The following is an 8,285-nucleotide window of genomic DNA, read 5'->3' as shown; positions in this document are numbered from 1 at the left end:
TCAGTTCTTCCTATGTATCTGTATACACACACTATGTTGGCTAACTGTTTTGTCATCATAATTCAGGGACACAGGTACGTATATTCCTTGTTGTTGTGTTAATATCAGTGAAAGAAAATGGCCATCTCTGTCAATCATCTGCACTGAGTTGACAAGAGGATCACACACCAAGATGTGTGACATAATGTCTGTACAGATTCCTCTTGGCTTCAGTCTAGGTCCTGATGAATCCCGTGTAGGAAAACCGATGTCTTCCTCCACGATCTGTCACCACTAAGCAGTCATTAACAGCCACAATAACATCTCCATTACGGTTCTCTGTTATGTTCCAAGGCATGCGATAAAATCTGTTTTGTACTGTCTGTGTGAGCTGTCATTTGTCGTTATACCTTGTTACTTTGGCCATTCCTGTAGGAACTTCTCTATACATCACTACAAGTAAATCTCCATTAGAAGAAGAACAGAATACACAGCGTGGTTTCCGTATTTCTGTTGTCTCTATCAGTGTAGACTGTGTTTTGTTATTTTTTGATAATGCCTTTATGTTACCATACCAGTCTATATAGATAAGTTCACCAGTCAAGTTCACGGTGTGTACACAAAATAGATAGAATGCATTAGAATCCCTCAGATGATATATTGTATCACCATCTCTGTTTAACAACATGATTTTAGATCCATCACTAACCCAGACCTGGTCCGACGTCACATGGGATATGTGTGTTACACAAAGAAAATCTTTCAAGGTGACATATCTAAGTAACATAGGGCTAGACAAGAAGTACAACAGATCTTCTTTTTTCAACATTTTTCTTGCAGTCTCTATGATTTGGACTTCACTGAATAACCGTAACATATCGTCCAAGTTTATTTCTTCAGTAACGGAGAGCAAGTAGTGTTGTGTAAGATTTGAGGTACCCTTTATCTTTAACACATTGATTTTCTTCAGAAATGAGAGGAATGTCACTGCTTTATTTGCGAATTGTTCACAATTGTGTTCATAGTTTTCTATTCTACGGAAGTGTTTATTCATTATATTCTTCTGTTGTTGTAACCTATGCATCAGAAAGGATTTTTTCTGGGTTATAACATCACATATCACAGTTTCAAAAAGGTTCTTTAGTCTCTGGGCTTGCGTCAACATCTCTGACTGACTTTCAGAGATTTTCGCTGGACAATTTTTTACATTAGATTTTATCTGAGCAGAAGTAAACACCTCTCATAGAGAAAATCAGTTCTAATGATCTGAATGACTTTTCTATGGTGTTGACGGTTTGAGTTATATGACTGTCTGATGTCCAGTACTCTGTGTTTTCTGTGTTCTTTACATTGAAAACAGACAGGAAGTTCACACTCTTGACAGTACATTTCGTATATTCCATCTGGGTGTCTCACACAGGTCTCTTGTTTGGGAATATATTCATTCTTTTCACGGTAAATCACAACGTCATGGTAGATGGTATTTAAATCAATAAGGTGTCTCTCTTTACACTGTAGACACAGGTCATGTTTACATGTGTTACAGTAGAATTCTGTGTCTCCTTGACATTGAAAATATTGTCGTACTTTACAACACGAAGAAAAACCTTTTTTGTAATATTGTGTCCTATGTAACACCACTTTATGATATTTTGTATGTGAGTTTGTATCATGTTTCCCTTTACACTGTAGACACAGGCTATGTGTACATGTGTTACAGAAGAATTCTGTGTCCCCCTGACATTGAAAACACTGTCGTACTTTACACTAGGTGCTGAATCCTAGCATGTTCGTAATAACGGATGGTCTATTTTACATGTAGAAACACAATTCGCTGAAATATAAAATAAGAAAAACATAAAGTTTTCTTCATGGTGAACGCATTTTTAAAAATGAAATTCCTTAAGATTAACAAAATAATATGCATGTACCTGTTAATATATGTTATAGCGATCACAGCAATATTTATAGGATATGGATATAGTAGAATATACGAGACAAGCGCCAGTCACCATAGTTCCCTATCAAGCGTTATGATTTATGTTTTGAAATGATTTTATCGAGTGAAATAGGTACTATTTATTTATTTTTTAAATTAATATTAAATTTTTATAAAAATTAACACATCTTACCTATCCGCCTCGCTCTACAAAAAGCGATTTAAGAACTGTTTACATTTTTTGTTTACAACGGAGCGTTCGATATTAATTAAAGCGTTGGTATTCAGAATGTTACCGGACATGCATTGCTTCACTCGTACATCTGTAAAATAAAACGCCAAGATACTAGTATTGAACGCTAATATTCTTAGGAATTAAGGAGGAATTAGGAATTAAGTAGGTTGGATCTTGTTATCAAAGCATTCTGAATTCATTTAAAATGGTCAAAATTATCTTATATACAAATACAAATACAAAGACTTTTTGTATATTACTGTTTATACATAATTGTAGCATATATTTCTCATTGGTAAGATTAATATTCTTCTTTGTTATGTTATAAATATTATATGTTATGTTATATGTAATATGTTATGTTATACGAGGGTTGTCCCAGAAAAACGCGAACTTTTTAAATATTTTGAATACTATTCAACCAAAATTAATAAAATTTGGTATGGTGTTGGGAAATCATCTTTAAGATATTCTGACAAAATATTATAGGCATGTGATGTCATATGCACATAACAACAGCATTTAAATGATGCTAAATATCGGTGGTCGGCGCACGACAATTTTTTGAATTTTACAAATAGCATTGTGATTGAATTTTTCGTTGTTATCACGCTATATGGCAATATAATATCAAAAATTTTATTACCATAAATACTCTATGATTTGGTGTACTTGTGTTTAAAATTTATTTTTTTTTTTGGATCAATAATGACAAATATATGACGATATATAGCAAAGCAGTCTGAATTAGACTTTGTCAAAAATGGTGACGTTAAGTTGTGATGCGGCGCACAAAATTATCAAGCAACACTATGTTGATCGGGATATGACTCCTGCATATAGAATTAATTATGAAAGAACACAAACATAATATGGGGAACAGGTTTATATCTAATAGAAGAGGTTCTAGGTTGACTTGACTAATTTTCTGACAGAAGAGAATAGACATGTACACATAATTAAAGACTAAGTGAAAAGACAAGAGTTAGGCGTCATAGGCCTACGTGATGACCGCTGTTAAATAATGGCCTTTAATAATTCGATAAGGTAGCTTTATAATCGGGATTGTAAAATTGTCTATTGAATTAACACACACACCCAACCCCCAAATCTTTTAGTAGCACTAGTATTTGAGATGCATAACTTAGTAACTAAAAAAAAACCCCATTGCCGTATGTGTGCTAAAAATAAATTTGAATAGAGGGGCAATTTTCCTTAAAAAAACTCCTAAACACTACGAGATACGTTTTGACGTCGTCATTGTTGCGCCGACAGCCAATTTTATAGGTTCCTTTACATAAGAGGAAAATTTTATTTACAGAGATATTTGTTTGAAATTTTTATGCATTATTCAAAAAATGTTGATCATGATGTATGCCAATTTTTAACTTTATAGGCCTAGTAAAACAAAAGATGTTAAAAATGTTCGCGTTTTTCTGGGACAACCCTCGTATATGCAGAAAATGAAATAAAAAATGGGGTCTATCTTGTTAATCTTAAAACACTCAGTTTTACTAAAATATTGTTCATTTAAAGTTTAAATTGGGTTATTTTTCCACGCTTCCATTGATATATTTGATATATTTCACGAATACGGTAATGAAATTAATGGCAGATAATCTAATGGTTAATGTAGGACCTCAAATGAGTGCAGGTTGCTTGTAAAAATAAAAATCCAAATTAACAATACTGAATAGAACAATTGGTCCTTTTCTTTTGAAAAACTTTCTGCAACAAAAAATCTTTTTAATTCAGTCTTTATTCTGAAGCTTTTTTTTCATATCTCTATATACAAGTACACCAGACAATTTTCACTCACTTTCACCACAATTGTACACACTAACACCTCAAACAGTACACGTTCTAAACTTATTAAGTATTTCGCATGAAATGTAAACATAAGACAGTTAATTTAATTTTTTTTATTTTATGATTTATCCAAAAAAAAAAAAAAAAAAAATTTACCAACAAGTGTAGATATAAAGAAAATACAATTTTGATTTTTTTCTCACATTTACGCATTATCATACAGGGCACATTTAGTATCTTATCCTTACACCGTAAGACCTTTTTACAGTAATTAATTTTCTATGTTTCTGTAATACTTACCTAACGTAAATGCATCGGTAAATAATGGTTTATGTATTGTGATCCTGAATAATAAATGACCTATTTTGCAACTAAAAAAGTAAACAACAAAATATAGTTCTCACTAAATGTTCTCTATATAGAATTTATTAATAGTGTTTTAATAGAATATAGATTTATTACCATTTTATAATCTAAATCTATACTAAGAACATTGAATTTTTTTAAAAATAGGTAAGACATAAAATCTTGTGACTTTTAGAAGTTATTTTATGTTATATCCATTTTAGCTATAAAATAGTCAGCTTTACTGAACTGATTGAAATCCGACAACAAGGAGTCTGTAATGGATACATGTACTAGTATATACCCACTGCTACTCTATAGGTATAATTATCAGACTGTTTGAAGCCTGTTAGGACCAAAGACAGTCTGATCATTTTACAGATAGAATTGTATGAGACATATGCCTTATTTAATACAATGCCGTTTAAATGTCCAAAAGTTATCTAAATATAACAATAGGAATAAATAAGTGTAAAAAAGTTGAGAGAGAGGAGGTTTTATAGGCAGTGGGAGAACTTTTGTTTCATTTTTTCATACACATATTCATTAATTCAATGCAGTTGAATAGCTTTGTATTAATTCTGTACAATATACAGGTGCATGGTGAAGTGATTTTCATTCTATTCAGATCATTTTTTTTATTAAAGTGCATCTGACCTAGATACAGAAAGAGTGTTGAATGAAATCATTGAAATGGAAAGTAAAAATTGTAGGTTTTCTTTGTCTAAATTTCCAGTTGGATGATATTGATGAAAATCTTCGATGTGAAAAAGTGTGGCCAACATCGAACAATCTTGCTAAGTGAAAAGATTCACTTATATATTTTTTATTTTTACTTTTGATTTATTTACAGTGCTTTTTCCAAAAACAATTGAAAAACAAGATGTTTGTGAAACACTGTTGCCTATGATTGGTAGCTTTTTTGGCAAAGGTTTGAAATTCTGACCCATGTCTTTGTATTAGGAAATTAAATTCAATCTGACAAAACAGTGTATTATGCTCTCTGCATGCAACGGTTTGACAAGTTTTAAAACATTTTTTAATTAAGCTTAAATTTGTTTCGCAGGCGCTGGATGTTACGTAGAATATAATTTATATAGGTTAATGTTATACTTTATTATATGTAGGTGTATGCAGGTACATCGTAACTTTCAACTGTGTGAAACAGAGAAATAAAATACTGATATTTTGGTACAGTTCATTATTGAATTATAAATTGTAAAAACATTTCCTCAATTACATAAAGTGTTTGAAATGTTGAAAACGACATCCAACATCAAAACAAGCTTTATATAATGTACATTAAAAAAGATTGAGTGAAGTTACAAGTACATTTTTTTAAGAAAAATTACAAACAATTAATTTAAATTCAAAACGTAGAATATATATACGTAAATGTCATACTTTAGTATAGGTAGGTGTATGAAGGTACATCGTAACTTTCAACTGTGTGAAACAGAGAAATAAAATACGGATATTTTGGTACAGTGTACAGATTGAATTATAAATTGTAAAAACAATTTCTCAATTACATGAAGTGTTTGAAATGTTGAAAACGACATCCAACATCAAAACAAGCTTTATATAATGTACATTAAAAAAGATGGGGTGAAGTTACAAGTACATTTTTTAAAGAAAAATTACAAACAATTAATTAAAAATCATTGTAAACAATACTTGCTAAAATATCTAAAATATCGTGAAATTAACGAGTCATGTCTAATTTTGTGTATAAAACCCCTTTTACATGAACATGTAGCTATTCTGCTAATTTTACTGCCCAGTTTCATCGTGGTATGTGTATCTTATTACCTAATAACAGTAACCTGCTATGTTATAGCCTCTCTCTCAATGTATCTGTATACACACACACTATTAGTCACCCACGATCCTACCCAGAGGAGATGGGTTTTGTCATCATAACTCAGGGACATTGGTGTGTCTATACCTAATTGTTGTGTCAATATCAGTGACAGAAAATGTCCGTCTTTGTCTATCATCTGCACTGTATTGGTATTTTTATCACACAACAGGATGTGTGACATCACGTCTGCACAGATTCCTAGGGATTCAGTCCTGATCCTGATGGAGGTCCTGTGTAGGTGAACCGATGTCTTCCTCCACGCTCTGTCACCACTACACGGTCAGCGTCAGACACAATAACATCTCCATTACGGTTCTCTGTAATATACCAAGGTCTGTGATACAGTTTCTTCTCGTTGTAGCTGTTTTGAACTGTTTGAATAAGCTGTCCTTTTTCTTTATACCGTGTTACCTTGGCCATTTCTATAGGAGAATTTTTTGTACATCACTGCTAGTAAATCTCCATTTGAAGGAGAACAGAAGATGCAACGCGGTCTCCATTTTCCTTTCTTCAGTATCATTGTTAACTGTGGTTTGTAATTTTTGTATAATTCGTTTATATTACCAGGGTTCTCCATGAGCTGTTTTACTGTGTTGCTCCCGACACAGTAAAATTTTCTCCGACACAGTAACGATTCAAATTTCATGCATGCAACACAGTAAAAATTTTGCCGACACAGTAAGAGTTGTGATAATTAGAAAATCTAAACACACAAATTATGTCTAACGGAAACTTTAATCAAACAATTCTACCGTTTTTCAATTCAAAAAGTTATAACACTTAATTACTAGGGCTTCACCTTGAGTAGTCAATCAATCATCTCGTAGACCCTCAACGGACTTTACGCATGACGGAACAAAGACAAATAAATTGTTTTCACAACTCAATGTACCGGTTAATTGGAAGCTGCAATAAAATACATTGTATAACTTATGAAAATATTTAAATATGTCTTTCCTGTAGAACCACGGCTTTAAAATTATGTAAGCACTGTAAGTCAAACATGGCATCGTTCCGAAGTCATTTTATTAATGTAAATGAATTGCCGAAAATTTTTAAATTCAGCATGTTTACTGTTCTGAGGTTTCTTTTTAGTAATGCAGTAACTCGATCAAGAAACCTGATAAATAAACGCGGCAAATCTACTTTTACAAAAAATTTACGTAGTTCGAATATCAATCAGTATTTCCTCTGCTTTTCCGAACATTTTTTTTCCTTTTATCAGTACGTATGACCATGCCATTTGTGTGACGAATTGGCGATATTTAAATAAGTGTGTGCTTATATTCTTTTTTAATAATTATGAATTTTGATTCAGTCACGAATTTGTTCGCGAAATACCGTGAAATATTAATGCTTCGCGTAAACTCTGCAACACAGTAAAATCTCAAATGATGGAGAACCCTGTATTACCAAAAGAGTCAATATAGATAAGTTCACCAGTCAGGTTCACGGTGTGTACACAGAATAAATTAGAAAAAATAAAATCTGTCATATGATATAGTATATCACCCTCTCTGTTTATATACATAACATTGTCCATGTCACTGACCAGGACTTTGTCTGATGTCATTAGCGAAATGTGTGTTACATGATCAAAACCTTTTACTTTGACAGATCTATGTAACATGGGGCTAGACAACAGATACAGCAGATCTTCATTTTGAAGAATTTTTCTGGCAGTCTCTATGATTTGGATTTTACTCAGCAGCCTGATGCATTTTAAAACATCGTTTAATTTAATTTCTTCACTCAAGGAGAGCAAAGTGTGCTTTGTAAAATTTGGGGTATTCTTTATCTTGGCAATATGGGTTTTCTTTAGAAATAAGAGGAATTTTACTGGTTTGTTTGCTAATTGTTCAGATTTGTGTTCATAGTTCTCTATGCAGGCAATTTGAATGTTAATTTTGTTATTGTGTTTTTGTATCCTATGCATCAATAAGGATAAGTTTGGTTTTAATTTCACATATCACAGTGCCAAAAAGGTTGTTTAGTCTCTGGACTCTAAATGTCATTTCTGAGTAAAAGTCAGAAACTACTACTGGACAATTTTTTAAATCAGTTTTGATTCCAGAAAGAAGAAAACACCTCTCATAGAGAATATCACTTCTTAT

At 32.1% G+C, this 8,285-nt stretch overlaps 1 pseudogene; it reads right to left on the bottom strand.

Moving 5' to 3' along the window:
- LOC134271256 (uncharacterized) lies at positions 1-6,691 on the bottom strand (annotated as a pseudogene).
- Between the last annotated feature and the right edge of the window lie 1,594 nt (positions 6,692-8,285).

This window comes from Saccostrea cucullata, unplaced genomic scaffold (genome assembly GCF_032062105.1).
Source record: "Saccostrea cucullata isolate Sc308-1 unplaced genomic scaffold, CSIRO_AGI_Scuc_v1 ctg1136, whole genome shotgun sequence".
NCBI classification, from domain to species: domain Eukaryota; kingdom Metazoa; phylum Mollusca; class Bivalvia; order Ostreida; family Ostreidae; genus Saccostrea; species Saccostrea cuccullata.
This window is presented reverse-complemented; position numbering and strand designations above follow the sequence as displayed.